The sequence below is a fragment of the Bubalus kerabau genome, chromosome 3, assembly GCF_029407905.1.
Source record: "Bubalus kerabau isolate K-KA32 ecotype Philippines breed swamp buffalo chromosome 3, PCC_UOA_SB_1v2, whole genome shotgun sequence".
Taxonomy (NCBI): domain Eukaryota; kingdom Metazoa; phylum Chordata; class Mammalia; order Artiodactyla; family Bovidae; genus Bubalus; species Bubalus kerabau.
The window spans coordinates 186,773,239-186,791,606 of record NC_073626.1 but is presented as its reverse complement, the minus strand read 5'-3'; the positions used below and the strand labels follow the sequence as shown (position 1 = coordinate 186,791,606).

The window sequence follows — 18,368 nt, the reverse complement described above, 5'->3', positions numbered from 1 at the left end:
CTGGTTATTCTCTCTGGAAAGGTACTCCTCACCCTCCCCTTGAGCATTAGATGAGGAAGGCAGATGGAACAAGGGCCCAGCATCTGGAATTACCCAGAGACGTCCCAGAGCCCAGCGGGAGAGGAGAGAAGGTGTTTCTGAAGAACCAAAAAGATGCTCAGCGACCCAATAATGCTCAGCCCAAGGACACCCAAAGATGCTCAGCGACCCAAACTTCAAATAATCTGAGCTTCATCCTAACAGGCCATTTTCTATGTTCAAGGAGCCAGAATACTTTCTGCCTCTTCAGGCTCCTGTAAGGTCTCTTTTTGGCCATGCCGTGTGGCCTGCAGAACCTTAGTTCCCGGGCCAGGAATCGAACCCAAGGCCCCTGCAGTGGAAGTGCAGACTCTTAACCCTCCAAAGGGTTTTTAATCAATTACCAGCAGTAACATCCTTCCCCTGGATGTTACCTTCCTACGAGGCACAAGCATGTAGTATGACTATAAACCAGGAGATTCAAGCCACAAGTCCAATCATATTAAAAAGATAGACAAGTAAAATGTCTGGAAGAACAGTCATCACGGGGATCTCTGGATGGTGGGATACCAGAGCCTCTTCTGGATTTCCCCAGTGCCACAGAGCTGTATTGCTTTTAAACTCTGAAGACAGTTATTTCATGTCTCGACCTGCATGGAGGGGATGGTTGGACTTACAGCAGGGTGGCTGACACTGACTGTCTGTACGCTGGGGTGCAGTGGGGCGGGTGGGGGTTGGTGGCTTCAGATTCTGTATGATTTTAATCTTTTCTTTATATGTTTAAATTTTATGAATTGTCAATAATGACTGTGTATTGACTATAAGATCAGAATGAAGAGATTTTTTTTAAATATTTTTTTTTGGATGGGGACCATTTTAAAGTCTATGAATTTGTTACAATACTGCTTCTGTTTTATGTTTTGGTTTTTTGGCCTGGAGGCATGTGGAATCTTAGTTCCCCAGCCAGGGATCGAACCCACACCCCCTGCATGGGAAGTAGAGGTCTTAACCACTGGACTGCCAGGGAAGTCCCTGATGGATTATGATTTTAAATCCTAGTATGGTGTGCTGATATCAGCTCAGACTGGCACCTCTCCCAGCTCTGCGTTCAGTGATGCTGGGAGACTGAAACAGGCCACAGCGGGGCTATTTCCATCACAGAAACTGGCAAGTGCCACGGACAAAGGGAATCTTTTTTCCAGGGAGGTGGTTAACAGTGCACCGTGGGATACACAATACGATGCCAGCTATGTTTCTAAAAAATGTCTCACAGAGCATAAAGACCACAAGGCAATACATCAAAATGTTAACGATCCTGACACACACACTACCGTGTGCAAGTGAAAGTCGCTGAGTCGAGTCCAGCTCTGAACGGTCCATGCAATTCTCCAGGCCAGAATCCTGCAATGGGCAGCCTTTCTCTTCTCCAGGGGATCTTCCCAACCCAGGGATCAAACCCAGGTCTCCCACATTGCAAGCACATTCTTTACCATCCGAGCCATAAGGGAAGCTCAAGAATGCAGGAGTGGGTGGCCTATCCCTTCTCCAGTGGATCTTCCTGACCCAGGAATCGAACCGGGGTCTCCTGCATTGCAGGCAGATTCTTTACCAACATCACTTCAGTTCAGTTCAGTTGCTCAGTCATGTCCAACTCTGCGACCCCATGAATTGCAGTACACCAGGCCTCTTTGTCCATCAACAACTCCCAGAGTCTACCCAAACCCACGTCCATCAAGTCAGTGATGCCATCCAGCCATCTCATCCTCTGTTGTCCCCTTTTCCTCCTGCCCCCAATCCCTCCCAGCATCAGTCCTTTCCAATGAGTCAATTCTTTGCATGAGGTGGCCAAAGTACTGGAGTTTCAGCTTTAGCATCATTCCTTCCAAAGAAATCCCAGGGCTGATCTCCTTCAGAATGGACTGGTTGGATCTCCTTGCAGTCCAAGGGTCTCTCAAGAGTCTTCTCCAACACCACAGTTCAAAAGCATCAATTCTTCGGCGCTCAGCTTTCTTCACAGTCCAACTCTCACATCCATACATGATCACTGGAAAAACCATAGCCTTGACTAGACGAACCTTTGTTGGCAAAGTAATGTCTCTGATTTTAAATATGCTATCTAGGTTGGTCATAACTTTCCTTCCAAGGAGTAAGCATCTTTTAATTTCATGGCTGCAATCACCATCTGCAGTGATTTTGGAGCCCCCCAAAATAAAGTCAGCCACTGTTTCCCCATCTATTTCCCATGAAGTGATGGGACCAGATGCCATGATCTTAGTTTTCTGAATGTTGAGGTTTAAGCCAACTTTTTCACTCTCCTCCTTCACTTTCATCAAGAGGCTTCTTAGTTCCTCTTCACTTTCTGCCATAAGGGTGGTGTCATCTGCATATCTGAGCTTATTGCTATTTCTCCCGGCAATCTTGATTCCAGGTTGTGCTTCTTCCAGCCCAGCGTTTCTCATGATGTACTCTGCATATAGTTAAATAAGCAGGGTGACAATATACAGCCTTGATGTACTCCTTTTCCTATTTGAAACCAGTCTGTTGTTCCATGTCCAGTTCTAACTGTTGCTTCCTGACCTGCATACAGGTTTCTCAAGAGACATATCAGATGGTCTGATATTCCCATCTCTTTAAGAATTTTCCACTGTTTATTGTGATCCACACAGTCAAAGGCTTTGACATAGTCAATAAAGCAGAAATAGATGTTTTTATATAATTCACTTGCTTTTTCGATGATCCAGCAGATGTTGGCAATTTGATCTCTGGTTTCTCTGCCTTTTCTAAAACCAGCTTGAACATCTGGAAGTTCACGGTTCACGTATTGCTGAAGCCTGGCTTGGAGAATTTTGAGCATTACTTTACTAGCATGTGAGATGAGTGCAATTGTGCGGTAGCTTGAGCATTCTTTGGCATTGCCTTTCTTTGGGATTGGAATGAAAACTGACCTTTTCCAGTCCTGTGGCCACTGCTGAGTTTTCCAAATTTGCTGGCATATTGAGTGCAGCACTTTCACAGCATCATCTTTCAGGATTTGAAATAGCTCAACTGGAATTCCATCACCTCCACTAGCTTTGTTCGTAGTGATGCTTCCTAAGGCCCACTTGACTTCACATTCCAGGATGTCTGGCTCTAGGTGAGTGATAACACCATTGTGATTATCTGGGTCATGAAGATCTTTTTTGTACAGTTCTTCTCTGTATTCTTGCCACCTCTTCTTAGTAGCTTCTGCTTCTCTTAGGTCCATATCATTTCTGTCCTTTATCAAGCCTATCTTTGCATGAAATGTTCCCTTGGTATCTCTAATTTTCTTGAAGAGATGTCTAGTCTTTCCCATTCTGCTGTTTCCCTCTATTTCTTTGCATTGATTGCTGAGGAAGGCTTTCTTATCTCTCCTTGTTATTCTTTGGAACCCTGCATTCAAATGGGAATATCTTCCCTTTTCTCCTTTGCTTTTCGCTTCTCTTCTTTTCACAGCTATTTTTAAGGCCTCCTCAGACAGCCATTTTGTATTTTTGCATTTCTTTTCCATGGGGATGGTCTTGATCCCTGTCTCCTGTACAATGTCACAAACCTCCGTCCATAGTTCATCAAGCACTCTGTCTATCAGATCTAGTCCCTTAAATCTATTTCTCACTTCCACTGTATAATCATAAGGGATTTGATTTAGGCCATACCTGAATGGTCTAGTGGTTTCCCCTACTTTCTTCAATTTAAGTCTGAATTTGGCAATAAGGAGTTCATGATCTGAGCCACAGTCAGCTCCTGGTCTTGTTTTTGCTGACTGTATAGAGCATCTCCATCTTTGGCTGCAAAGAATATAATCAATCTGATTTCGGTGTTGACCATCTGGTGACATCCATGTGTAGAGTCTTCTCTTGTGTTGTTGGAAGAGGGTGTTTGCTATGACCAGTGCGTTCTCTTGGAAAAACTCTTTAGCCTTTGCCCTGCTTCATTCCATACTCCAAGGCCAAATTTGCCTGTTACTCCAGGTGTTTCTTGACTTCCTACTTTTGCATTCCAGTCCCCTATAATGAAAAGGACATCTTTTTTGGGTGTTAGTTCTAAAAGGTCTTGTAGATCTTCATAGAACCGTTCAACTTCAGCTTCTTCAGTGTTACTGGTTGGGGCATAGGCCTGGATCACCGTAATGCTGAATGGTTTGCCTTGGAAACGAACAGAGATCATTCTGTCATTTTTGAGACTGCATCCAAGTACTGCATTTCGGACTCTTTTGTTGACCATGATGGCTGCTCCATTTCTTCTAAGGATTCCTGCCCACAGTAGTAGATATAATAGTCATCTGAGTTAAATTCACCCATTCCAGTCCATTTTAGTTTGCTGATTCCTAGAATGTCGACGTTCACTCTTGCCATCTCCTGTTTGACCACTTCCAATTTGCCTTGATTCATGGACCTGATATTCCAGGTTCCTGTGCAATATTGCTCTTTACAGCATCGGACCTTGCTTCTTTACCAACATACACACTACCATATGTGAAACAGCCAGCCAGTGGGAAGCTGCTATATAACACAGGGAGCCCAGCCTGGCCTCTCTGATGACCTAGAGGGGTGGGAGGGAGGCTTGAGAGGGAGGGGATATATATATACACACATACTTATGGCTGATTCGAGTTGTTGTATGGCAGAAACCAACATAACATTGTAAAGCAACTATCCTCCAGTTTTAAAAAAAAAGTTAATGATCCTTTTCATTTGGTGGCAAGGCTGTGGGCCTAGAAGTAATTGGCTTTTATTCTTTTTTTTCTGGATTTCTAACATTTTTCTGTCGCAAGCTTATTAGAGCTTTTTTAAAAGAACATTTACCCATTTATCTGGCTGAGTCAGGTCTTAGCCGCGGCACACAGGATCTTCCGCTGTGGCATGTGGACTCTCTGCTTGTGGGGCAGAGGTTCCAGAGCACATGGGCTGTGGCAGGTGAGCCTAGTCGCTCTGTGGCTTGTGGGATACCAGGTTGTCCTGACCAGGGACTGAATCCCAGTCCTTTGCATTCCAAGGTGGATTCTTTACCACTGGGCCATCAGGGAAGTCTCTATTAGAGCTTTAATAATTAAAAAAAATTTTTGTAATTAAAAATTGTTGTGTTTTTGATCACTAGAAGAGGAGTGCTTTATCTTACAAAGCCCTGGCCGCATGTGGCCCAGCTGAGCCCGTGTGGGTGAAGTCACGATTAAGCCGCATTCCTTTGACCAGCAGCTCTTGTAATCAACAAGATGGACAAGGGCAACTCTCAGCCATCCGTGACGGTGGGATGGAGGAGCCCAGGGTTCCAACTCCACAGACTGGCCCGTCGGATGGGGTGGGCCCCAAACTCTTTCAATCGAGGGAGTGTGGTGGCGGCTGAGGTTGGAGGCGGGGGCGCCACCTGGACCGTGTACACTGGCCCTCAGTGGCCTCCACTCCTTGGTCTGGTTAGAATCAGGATCCAGTCTAAAGCTGAACCGAGAGTCTCAAGTATGTCTGAGAAGCTGGACTGATTCTGAGAGAGAGGGCGAAAGGGTGCTGGATTCCTGCGGTGAGAAGAAGACCTTGCTGGTCAGGGCTGGAGGTGGGTGCCCGGGGCCACCTCACGTGCACAGGGCCCGTCCAGCACCATCCTGGGCTCCGCACATCACTGATGCAGGGAGTAGTCCCAACTCCCTGGGGATCTTGTCCCTGCCCAGGTGACACGAAGATCCCAAGGAACGCTGAGAAAGGTCCACCTCTGCCCCAGGTCAGCCCCGCCGCTCAGGGAGATGACATGCACACGGGGAGGTGCCTGGGGGGCCACCGGTCCATGGCTGGGCTCATGGCCGAGGCGGGATGCAGGCGCCAGGCTGGAACGGGAACATGCTTTACCACACCGCAGTCATGACTTCTGTCTTACAGGTCATATTACCAGTCACCAAAAAAAGCACAGGCTGGGTTATTTTTGTCAGTAGTAAGGGAAGATGGTCATTCCCAAACATCTGTCCTGGGTTCTACAGGCACCCACGGGAGGTGCTCAACCCACATTTCTTGATGGATGCCATAAACAATGCAGTGGGATTTCTTCTTGTAGTGGCAAAAATTCCAAAGTTAGCACAGAGGAGAAAATCAGATGTGGTCAACATCATCCTGGAAAGTCCTTTGTTGTTGTCGTTTAGTCGCTAAGTCGTGTCTGACTTTTTGCGACCCCACGGACTGTATCCCACCAGGCTCCTCTGTTCATGGGATTCTCCAGGGAAGAATACTGGAGTCGGTTGCCATTTCCTTCTCCAGGGGATCTTTCTGACCCAGGGATCAAACCTGAATCTCGGGCACTGGCGGTTGGATTCCTTACCACTGAACCACCAGGGAAGCCCTGAAAGTCCTTTAAATCATCATTAAAACTCCAAGGCCTTTGGACTTCCCTGGTGGTCCACTGGTTAAGACTGCACTTCCACAGCTAGGGGAGCAAGTTCAATCCCTGGTTGGGGAAGTTCTGCAGGACCTAGTCTTTAAAAGATGTCATGCAAGAATGAACTTCTTTTGTTTTTCTTAAAATTGAGCCAACTGTGGCCTTTTTTTTTTTTTTTTAAATTTTTATGTGTGTGTGTGTGTTGGCGGGGGGATTGCAGGGTAGGGGAGCCCGGTGCAGCTGGGGTGTGATGTTCTTTTTCTCCCTTTCTTCCTCTTTTTCTGAGTTAAGTGGCCACAGGTGAATTTTTAAATGAGTCTGCAGTACAGTGAAATAACCATCAGTAGGGCTTCCCCGGTGGTCCAGTGGCTGAAACTCCATACTCTCAATGCAGGGGGTCCGGGTTCCATCCTGGACTGGGGAACTAAGAGCCAACGTTCTATGCCACAGCTAAGAATGTGCATGCTGCAACGAAAGATCCTGCATGCTGCAAGTAAAACCCCATGCAGCCAAATTAAAAAATAAATAATATAAACATCTGTTTTAAAAACAACCATTACTAGAGAGATAACTACAGTGTCAGAGGAAGGCTGAGGACTAATTATTTTGGACCCAAGAAGAAAGAAAAGCATTGGGCCAAAGAAATCCTTTGTAACAAACAGAGCTACAGTACTGTTCTTAAGCCAGAAATTCTGAAGACTAGTTCAACACGGACATACACACACACACACACACACCCCAAGACAATCCTGACATGGTCCTAGAAGCGGGGCTCCTAGGCAGGCCCAGCTTACTTCCCACTCTCAGCATTTTAGGAGACAAACCCATTCATTTTATACCTCTATCGGGAAGTTAAGCTGGAGGTCCGCGGTAACTGCACCATCTCAGGAGGTGTCCCGGCAACAGTTTCAACACAGAAGAACCCGGAGGGTTTTGGACGATCCCAGCACAGACTGGAAAGAAAAAGAGGGCGTTGGCATGGAGGGCAAGCTCCCAGCCCACCCTGGCTTCGGGAGCCTGGAGGAGGGGCGGGGTGCTGGGGCAGGGCTGGAAGGCGACAGTGTGCTCAAGGGTGGACGCCCAGGCTCTCGGGTGTTTCGTCCTCATTTATCATCACGCCCTTCTTCCCTGACTCCCAGCAGAGTACAAGCTGCCATCGTCTCTCTGGCAGGAGCCTCCCCTCCCACCTCTTTCCGCCCTTACCCCTAGCTATCCACCCCACAGCCTCTAGAAAGCTCCACTCAAAGGAGAGTCAGATCGCGTCCCTTCCCTGCTCCAAACCTCCAGCCACTGCCTTCTCACCCAGAGCCTCCTCACAGTGGCTGCCAGGCCATGTGCACCCTGCCCTTCTCCTGCCGGCTCCTCCACTCATTCGGCTCCAGACACGCCCTCCTCTTGGCTGCCACACCAGGCGTGCTCCCACCTTTGCAGGGGCTGCTCCCTTTGCTGGAAATGCTCTTCCCCTAGGTAACCACACAGTCAACTCCCTTCTCTCCTTCTGGTCTTTGCTTAAATCTCACAGCTCAGGGAAACCATGGCACCCCCAGCCTCTCATCCCAATCCCTGTCAACTGGCTCTTCCGCCTGGGCCAAAGCAGGCCTTGCTATGACACACTATACCCTTCCCTTGTTTATGTTTACTGCTTACTGTCTATCTCCCTCTGCCCACACGGAACATAGTAGGAACCGATAAACATTTGCTGAATGAAGGGCGGTTTCCACTAGGGATAACTAAAATATAATTTAAGAGGCAAATCTGCCTGGTAAGGAAGGGGAAGAAATGGCAAAGTCTACAATGGTTCATTTGACTCACTGGTTTTCAAACTGGTCCACAGGGTCCCAGGGACCTCTCCTACTCTGACGGGCAAGAGAAGACACGGAGGCAGCCATCCATGCCCACCTTCAAATTGTAACAGTAAATGATCTAACAATGCCGCTTCTGCTTACATACCCAATAGCACTGAAAGCACAGTCTCAAAAAGGTATTTGCACACCCATATTCATAGCAGCATTTTTCATAACAGCTAAAAGGTGGAGCAGAGTACACCAGGCAAAATGCCAGGCTGGATGAAGCACAAGCTGGATGGAATCAAGACTGCCAGGAGAAAGAGCAACCTTAGAAATGCAGATGATACCACTCTAATGGCAGAAAGCAAAGAGGAACTAAAGAGCCTTTAGTTTAGAGGAACTAAATAGGAGGGTGAAAAAGCTGGTTTGAAACTCAAGATTCAAAAAACTAAGACCATGGCATCTGGTCCCATTATTTCATCACAAATAGAAGGGGAAAAGTGGAAGCAGTGACAGATTTTATTTTCCTGGGCTCCAGAATCACTATGGATGGTGATTGCAGCCATATTAAAAGACTCCTGTTCCTTGGAAAGAAAGCTATGACAAACCTAGACAGTGTATTAGAAAGCAGAGACATCACTTTGCTGTCAAAAATCAGTATAGTCAGAGCTGTGGTTTTTCCACTCATGGATGCGACAGTTGGATCATAAAGAAGGCTGAAAGTGAAAGTGAAGTCGCTCAGTCGTGTCCGACTCTTTGCGACCCCATGGACTGTAGCCTACCAGGGTCCTCTGTCCATGGGATTTTCCAGGCAATAGTACTAGAGTGGATAGCCATTTCCTTCTCCAGGGGATCTTCCTGACCCAGGGATCGAACCAGGGTCTCCTGCATTGTAGACAGATGCTTTACCATCTGAGCCACCAGGGAAGTCCTAGAATTGCTGCTTTCAAACTGTAGTGCTGGAAAAGACTCTTGAGAGTCTCTTGGACTGCAAGGAGATCAGACCAGCCAATCCTAAAGAAATCAACCCTGAATATTCATTGGAAAGACTGATGCTGAAGCTAAAATTCCAATATTCTGGCCACCTGAGGCAAAGAGCTAACTCACTGGAAAAGACCCTGATGCTGGGAAAGATTAAAGGCAGGAGGACAAGGGGGCAACAGTGGGTGAAATGGTTGGATGGCATCACCGACTCAATGGACAAGAATTTGAGTAAACTCCTGGAGATACTGAAGGACAGAGGTACATGGCATGATACAGTCCATGGGGGTCTCAAAGAGTCGGACATGACTCAGTGACTGAACAACAACAAAAAAAGGGGGAGGCAAGCCAAGTGGCCATCGGTGGATGAAAGGATAAACAAAATGTGCTATATACATACAATGGAACATTTTTCAGCCTTAAAAGAAGGAAGTTCTAACACCCTGCAACATGGATAACCCTTGAGGACATTATGCTGAATGAAATCGACTAGTCCCAGAAAGACAAACACTGTATCAGATCAGATCAGTCGCTCAGTCGTGTCCGACTCTTTGCGACCCCATGAATCGCAGCACGCCAGGCCTCCCTGTCCATCACCAACTCCCGGAGTTCACTCAGACTCATGTCCATCGAGTCAGTGATGCCATCCAGCCATCTCATCCTCTGTCGTCCCCTTCTCCTCCTGCCCCCAATCCCTCCCAGCATCAGAGTTTTTTCCAATGAGTCAACTCTTCGCATGAGGTGCCCAAAGTACTGGAGTTTCAGCTTTAGCATCATTCCTTCCAAAGAAATCCCAGGGCTGATCTCCTTCAGAATGGACTGGTTGGATCTCCTTGCAGTCCAAGAGACTCTCAAGAGTCTTCTCCAACACCATGGTTCAAAAGCATCAATTCTTCCGCGCTCAGCCTTCTTCACAGTCCAACTCTCACATCCATACATGACCACAGGAAAAACCATAGCGTTGACTAGACGAACCTTTGTTGGCAAAGTAATGTCTCTGCTTTTGAATATGCTATCTAGGTTGGTCATAACTTTCCTTCCAAGGAGTAAGCGTCTTTTAATTTCATGGCTGCAGTCACCATCTGTAGTGATTTTGGAGCCCAGAAAAATAAAGTCTGACACTGTTTCCCCATCTATTTCCCATGAAGTGGTGGGACCAGATGCCATGATCTTCATTTTTCTGAATGTTGAGCTTTAAGCCAACTTTTTCACTCTCCACTTTCACTTTCATCAAGAGGCTTTTGAGTTCCTCTTCACTTTCTGCCATAAGGGTGGTGTCATCTGCATATCTGAGGTTATTGATATTTCTCCCGGCAATCTTGATTCCAGCTTGTGTTTCTTTCAGTCCAGCGTTTCTCATGATGTACTCTGCATAGAAGTTAAATAACCAGGGTGACAAAGCTCCATTTATATGAGCTATTTAGAGTAACCAACACCGTAGAGATAGAATGTAAAGTAGGGGTCGCCAGGGGTTGGGGAGGGGGGTGGGGAAGTTGTTGTTTAGTGGGTACAGAGTTTCAGATTAGCAAGTTGAAATGGTCTGGAGGTTGACTGCAGAAGAACGTGATTATACCTAATGGTACTGACCTGCACAGCTAAAAATGGTTAGGATGGTGAATTTTATGTTCTGTGTATTTCATCACAATTAGTTTTTTTAATTAAAAAATTGTAAATATTAGTACTTGGTAAATGTTAGCCATATGCTACTCTTCCATCTCGTTTCCTCCTAACGATTCTGTAAGGTTGGTGCTATTATCTCTGTTTCATGGATGGAGAAAGAGGCCCTGACAAATAAATGGAAAGGCCGCTGCATAAGTGATGTGGGATTTCAATGAGCACCTGGGTCTTAGTTCAAGGAGGGCCTACACTGCTCCTCTTTGGTCTACTTTATACACTGAGGTGGGCCAAAAAACTTCAAACACAATCTGAAAACTGCCAAATTAGAATCTCACTAGCTCCATCTTGAACCAAGCAGGACCTAGTGGGCCTTTATGTGACAGACCCTCTTCCCCATGTCCTCTGCCTGCCTCTTGTTCATGGAAAAGCTATAGTCTTCCAGGCCTCCCCGGAGCCAAGAATTAATGATTGAAAGGACTGCATCATGACAAAAGTAGCAGTTTGGCCAGGAGAACCGGTAACAATTTAAACAGTCATCTGGCAGTCCAAGAGTCCTTAGTTCTTCCCTGAAGCCCTTAGATGACAGTGTCTGACACACAGTCCCTGAGTTGTTTTACAGATGATAAAACCACTATCAAACGGAAGGATGTAATTACTCCATGACCATGAGAACACAGTCCCCAGACCTCCTGGAGCCTGAGGATTGCTAATGCTAACCCCTGTGATACCACCCTGTTACCTCACCATCAACCAGTCAGAGACTTGTGCACAAACTGATCACACACCCTGTGACTCCCCTCCTTCAGCTGGTCTTTAAAACTGCGTCCCTGAAAAAGAAAACGCTTCCCTGTAAATTGACGCGGTCACTATGGAAAACCGGATGGAGGTTCCTTAAAACCACAAATAGAGTTGCCATATGATCCAGCAATCTCATTCACAGGTGTATATCCAGAATAAGCTATGATTTCAAAAGATACATGCATCCCAATGCTATATCAGCACTGTTTACAATAGCCTAGACAAGGAAGCAACCTAAATGCCCCACAACAGATGAATCGATAAAGAAGCTGCGTTAAATATACACAATGGAATGCTACTGAGCCATAAAAAAGAATGAAATAATGCCATTCACAGCAACGTGGAAGGCCTAGAGACTGCCATATGAGGTGAAGCCAGTCAGTCAGAGAAAGACAAATACTATATGACATCACCTGTATGTAGAATCTGAAATATGACACAAGTGAACTTCTCTATGAAATAGAAAGACTCACAGACATAGATAAACCAGGTCCTACTGTATAAAACAGGGAACTACATTCAATAGCCTGCAGCAAGCCATAATGGAAAAGAATGTGAAAAAGAATTACGTATATATACGCATGACTGGATCACTTTGCTATACACCAGCAACTAACAGCTCTGTCGATCAACTATGCATCGAAACAAAAACAAAACGCTTCCCTGAAACCCACCAGGGAGTTTGGGTTTCTTTTAAATGGCAACCCACTCCAGTGTTCTTGCCTGGAGAATCCCAGGGACGGGGGAGCCTGGTGGGCTGCCGTCCACGGGGTCGCACAGAGTCAGACACGACTGAAGCGACTTAGCAGCAGCAGCAGCAGCAGCCCTGACCTCCTGATCGGCCCCTGTATAGTAAATGCTGCACTTTTTCCTTCACCACAACAGGTCTCAGCAGATTGACAGTAGATTGGTCTGTGCAAGTGAACAGACGCAAGTTTGGTTCAGTAAAGACCCCACTTTTCAACTTTATTTTCCCCACTCCCCTTCTAGCCAGCTTTCCCCCAAGCTGAGCTGCTGCTCCTTTCAGCCTACGCTGGGTTTCCCACCTCAGGACGCAGCTCAAGCTGTTTTTTTTTCTTGGCGTGGATCCTCATCTCCAAATAATGCCCTTCTTCAAAGTGAAAGTGAAAACCTTAGTCGCTCAGTCGTGTCTGACTCTTTGTGACCCCATGGACTGTAGCCTACCAGGCTTCCCTGTCCACAGAATTCTTCAGGCAGGAATACAGGAAGAGGTTGCCATGCCCTCTTCCAGGGGATATTCCCCACCCAGGGATCAAACCCAGGTCTCCAGCATTGCAGGCGGATTCTTTACCATCTGAGCTACCAGAGGAACCACCTTCTTCAAAAGCACAGCTTACAAATAAAATCAGGGACTTCCCTGGTGGTCTGGTGGTTGGGAGTCTACCTGCCAATGCAGGAGACACAGGTTTGACCCTTCTCCAGGAAGATCCCACACGCTGAGGAGCAACTGAGCCTGTGTGCCACAACTATTGAGCCCGCACACAAGTATTGAAGCCCGTGAGCCTAGCGCCTGTGCTCTGCAACATGAGAAGCCACTGCAAAGAGAAGCCCACACACCACAACCCGAGAGCAGCCCCTGCTCGCTGCAACCGGGGAGAGCCCGCAGCCCGCAGCCCGCAGGGAGCGATGAAGACCCGGTGCAGGCATAAATTAAAACTAAAAAGTCAGTGAAGAGCTCCTGCAGACTTACTCTCCTGATCCCAGTTCAGCCTCACCACTACCTTGCAAGGAAGAGACTAACACTGTCCCCATCTTACAGATGAGAAAACTGAGGCTCATAGAGGTGAGGGCCACACCGGTGGCAAATGGCAGGACCAGGATATACACCTCCTAAGGTGCACGTGACTTGAGACCCAAGTCCATCTCCATTTTACTAAGGGGCCTCAGGGGCTGCCGTGAGGCTTCTTGGATTTGTCCAGCCTGCCACCTCTGAAGCGCTGCGTATGCTTTCTCTGGGGGGCCTCACCTCCTCTCGGGCATGAAGGCTGGTTGCCTACGTGCCTATCTCCCCAAGCAGGATGGGCGGGGGGCAGTGGGTGATGCCCAGGACACCTGTGCTTTCCCACCTCCTCAGCAGAGCGCCTCCTTACGCAGGTGTAAGATACCGGCTGCCACCACTGCCCGGTGTGGCTTTTCGTAATCCAGGGTGCCACCACCTGGCGGTGAGGGTAGGTTTGTCTGTCTGTGGTCTGTCTCCCTCATTAGAGAAAGCTCCGTGAGGCAGGGGCTACTGTGTCACGTTCCCTGATGTCTCCTAGAACAGTGCCTGGCAGAGCAGGTGAAAGAAGGAAAGAACACCTACCCTCACAGCTAAGAAGTGATGTCTGCAACTGTTCTTTTTTGATGAAGGACAATAGAATTTTAGATAAAGCAAGTCCACGGGTGCGCTCAAGAGCTGCTCCCAAAGAGATTTCATTACTGAGCATCTCGAGCAAACTCCGAGCAGTCCCAGAAATCGTGAGGGTTACAGTTGGAGGTGGGGGTGTGTGACCAGGTGGAAGCTGAGATTAATCCCAGTGATATCTTACACAATTATACACAAGTATAATTACACTTTGACATAAACCTTCCACGTACCTGGGGAAGTCCTGTGGCCTGGGGAACTTGGAATGCCAGTCAAGGTTGGGATCAGATCTGACGGATGAGGTGTTACCCTGGAAAAAGGGAGCTGAGGGAAGAGAAGCAGTCTAGAAGAGCCCGTGCAAAGGCCCTGAGGCAGGAGGCAGCAGCCTGCTTCAGCACACAGGGCTACTGATAAAGTGGTCTGAGACACAGCTGGAGGAGGAAGCCAGGTGTAGGTGGGGCCCAGGTGGCAGGACTTTAAGGGCCATGCTGAGGTTTTTGTTCTTTACCCTAAGAAAGTAGGAAGCCACAGAAGGGTTTTGAGCAGAGGGTGGTACAATCAGATGGGTCTGGCTGTCAAGAGGAGGGTGGCAAAGTGGCAAGTGGGTTCGATACCCTTTCTAGCCCCCTTCTGCTCGTTGTAACATATTCAAGGCAGCGAGGGCCCCCCCCCCATTTCATCTGCTGCCGCAGTTTAAAATGTACAGCAATGGTCACAAAACCATCAGGTCATAAAGGACAGAGTGAGGATAAACCACCTAATGACATTTCTCAGGTCCCACGTGAGGGCCCGGGAGGCTGATCCAGCCACTTGCAGCCTTGTGGTACCAGTGCAGGGAAAGATGATTTCAGGCTCATGAGAAACTCTCCAAGCTGTGACGTTGATGAACCTCCCTCCCCGCCACCCCAACCAGGGCAGCATGCGTCTTGTTGACCACTGTACCCCCAGTGTCTAAACGGTGCCATTCTGGTACATGCTCGGCCACGGCAACCAAGGCAGCCAACTGTGCCATCCAACCACTCCCAGGCCTTGGAAAGCTCCCAGGGTGGCAGCTCTCACAGGGCCCTTTGTGGCTTTGGCCTCCTCCGTCCCCGTGACAACCCTGGGGACAGGTATTTTACAGGTGAGGCAACCGAGGCACAGACAGGTCACTTAGCTCGTTCAGGATGACTCCGGGAGTTGCGGACTGACGGCCTGGGCCACCTCTGTGTGATGCGGTACGTGTGACCGCAAGGGTTCTGAGAGCTGAAACGCGGACCGCGACACACGCTCTATTTCCTGCGACAGCAGAGCAGGGAAGCTCAGGCTCCCAGCCTTCAGCCTCCCTCTGCCTCTGACATTTCTTTACGGAGAGCACTCACGGGTTATCCACAGGGTCACTGCTGCTGCTGCTGCTGAGTCGCTTCAGTCGTGTTCGACTCTGTGTGACCCCAGAGACGGCAGCCCACCAGGCTCCCCCGTCCCTGGGATCCTCCAGGCAAGAACACTGGAGTGGGTTGCCATTTCCTTCTCCAATGCATGAAAGTGAAAAGTGAAAGTGAAGCCGCTCAGTCGTGTCCGACTCTTTGCGACCTCGTGGACTGCAGCCTACCAGGCTCCTCCGTCCATGGGATTTTCCAGGCAAGAGTACTGGAGTGGGGTGCCATTGCCTTCTCTGACAGGGTCACTAGAGCCTCTAAATAAACACTATAAATACACACTACACCCTGGCTCACGCCTGAGTCGGCAAGGCCTCTGATGTGAGCCACAGCCTGGACCCTGCTTCCGATTTCCGAAGCCTTTCAGCACAGCACCACCAACACTGTGAAGTATCGTGACTCCCACCGTATGACGAGAAAAGAGGCCAAGAGAGGTAGAATGACGCACCCGAGATCACACAGCTAGCTTTCCAGACTCTGAGGTCAGTTCAGGGATGCCCTCTACCCACCCAGCCCCTCCTCCCCAAATCCCTGGGGGTGGGGTTGGGGGAGCTCAGGCTGGCAAAGCATCCCAAACAAGGCCTGGTAGGACTTGGAGCTGTGCGCTTTCATCCCTTCCTGCCCTCTTCTCCGACTTCAGGGGGAGAAGATTCCAGTGCTCCTCCTCATCCCTCCTCCCGCTCAGGCTGAAGGGCAGGGTTTACTCCACTCTCTGCAATTGCAATGTCCCCACCCAGCTACTGCTCGCCACCCCCACCCAGGGCAGCTCTTGTCTCGCTGACTGCTGTATTCTCAGTGGCTAAACCGCACACAGTAGGCCTTCAATATGTATTTGGTGGACGACCCCAAAGCTTAAAGGGCTTCATGTTTCTGCACTGAAATGAACGCTGAGTTAGTGAACAGAGAACTCACTGTTGACTCCTACGCCTCGTTAGGCAGTGGTGTCCAGACCAAGGCCTGGAGTCTAGCCGCGCTGTGGTCCTGCCTTCCTGCGCCACCCTGAGCAGGGCAGAGAGGAGACTGGAGGGGTGTGTGTGTGTGTGCGCATGTGTGTGAAGCCCTCCTCTGTGCCAGGTGCTGGGTCAGGCTCTGGAGTCGGAGAATCCAGGTTCTTATTCTGACCTCCTTCCCAGCCGAGTGGTCTTGGGGAAGTTCCCTCCTCTCTCTGAGCCTCAGCTTACCCAGGTGTAAAATCCCGCCCCCCCCCCCCAAAGTTGGTAAATCGGTAGCAGAAATTCATCCTTCCTCTAACAACAGGAGTCAGGAGGAGGCCACCTGGGCTCCCTGTGACCCTGGGGCCTTTTCTCCAGAGGTTATTCTCAACACCTTCTCCTCCCTCCCAGTTTAAGTGTCTCCTGCGAGCTCAGAGGGCTACAGGGGCCAAAGAAGGCGGGGTGAGGAACGCCCGAGGGGCCCCGTGAGCCAAGGGGAAGCCCGGCGACCCCAGGTAACCTTGGGTTGGGCAAGCACCGTCCCCTCCCTGGCCCGGACCAGAGTCCTCATTGGCCAGGGGAGGCCCAGCCTCAGTTTCCCCATCTGCGGCCAGGGCGTGTGGCTCTAAGCGCACTTCCGGCTCGGACGGAAAGCAAGAAGCCGCCCGGCGGCCTCGATTCCGGGCCGGTCGGCGCCGGGCCGCCGCCGCGCACTTGGCACCAGGGGCCGGGGGAGGAGGGGGGAGGGGGCAACGGGCCCGCGGGCCGGGCGGCGCGGGGCGGGGGCTCCCGCGGCGGGGAGCGCGCCCCTTACCTGAAGGCGGCGGCGCGCCGGAGGCCAGGGGGCCGGGCTGCTCCGGCCCCGCCCCGCGCGCGGGTCCGGCGGGTCCCGCCGCCCAGCGCCCCGCCCCGCGCGCTCCCGGTGCTTCCGGGCTCCGGGCTCCGGCGCGTGTCCCGGGATGCCAGGCTCAGGCAGGGGCCCGGCAGCTCCGCGCGAAACTCGCTCCGTGGGCCCGTGCGCCCTTGGGGACGCCGCGCGACGCCCTCGCGGGTTCGGCGCTGCGGAAAGTGCTCGCCGGACTCGGTCCCCCAACGCCGAGAGCCGCGCGACCATCCGGGGGAAATCGTCAAAAGCAAATGATGTGAAATCAAAGAGCAGGCCACAGACACAGCCTTCCCGCCTAGGTAGACAGCCCTGTGAAGTTCACAGAGCGTTGAGATCTATCCATGCCGTCAAGTTTCCCTTCCGTTTCTTTGCCTTTGAGGTTTCCCCTGCCTGGCGCTGCAAAGACTGCAGGCGGGAGGAGAAGGGGATGACAGAGGATGAGATGGTTGGATGGCATCATCGACTCGATGGACATGGGTTTGGGTGGACTCCGGGAGATGGTGATGGACAGGGAGGGCTGGCGTGCTGCAGTCCATGGGGTCGCCAAGTTGGACATGAGTGAGCGACTGAACTGAACTGCCTGGTGCTGCAACCCTGGCTCTCCATGCCGGTGCCTCGCCTCGCCCACCCCTCGTCCCCCCCGCCCCCCCTCCGCCACCACCCTAGGGTGACATCTGTGAGTCTTCCCCATCCACCCAGCATGTCCAGTCAGAGAAAAAATAGTTCTGAACACCTACGGTGTGCCAGGTACTGTTTAAGTGCCTGGGGAATCCCACTCCAGGCTTCTCACTCTGTGAAATTGTTCTGGTTTATCTTCCCGTTTCTGTTTATTGCCTGTGGTCCCCACTAGAGTTTAAAAGCCGGGAGTCAGTCCTCTGCTGTGTGCCCAGCCCCAGGGACTGGGAATGATTCTGAACCCAGTACTTGGTTCAGAATGATATAACACATGTGTTCAGTTCAGTGCAGTTCAGTCGCTCAGTCGTGTCCGACTCTTTGCGACCCCATGAACCGTAGCACACCAGGCCTCCCTGTCCATCACCATCTCCCGGAGTCCACCCAAACCCATGTCCATGGAGTCGATGATGCCATCCAACCATCTCATCCTCTGTCATCCCCTTCTCCTCCTGCCCTCAATCTTTCCCAGCATCAGGGTCTTTTCCAGTGAGTCAGTTTTTTGCATTAGGTGACCAA

General features: G+C 50.0%; 1 protein-coding gene across 7 annotated transcripts in view; it reads right to left on the bottom strand.

Annotated features, from left to right (window-relative positions):
* The window catches only part of TMCO4 (transmembrane and coiled-coil domains 4), a 103,692-nt gene extending 86,497 nt beyond the window's left edge, over positions 1-17,195 (bottom strand). For 2 of the 7 annotated variants that reach the window (XM_055574280.1, XM_055574285.1), the window contains exons 1-2: positions 17,106-17,195; positions 7,233-7,346 (exon numbers count right to left, since the gene is read on the bottom strand). The gene's annotated coding sequence lies outside the window, so the exon portion shown is untranslated. Of the gene's footprint in view, positions 1-7,232; positions 7,347-8,205; positions 8,285-14,174; positions 14,538-16,271; positions 16,359-17,105 lie in introns of those variants that run through there. The other 5 variants (XM_055574279.1, XM_055574281.1, XM_055574283.1 and 2 more) reach the window with 5 other exon arrangements.
* Positions 17,196-18,368: the final 1,173 nt, after the last annotated feature.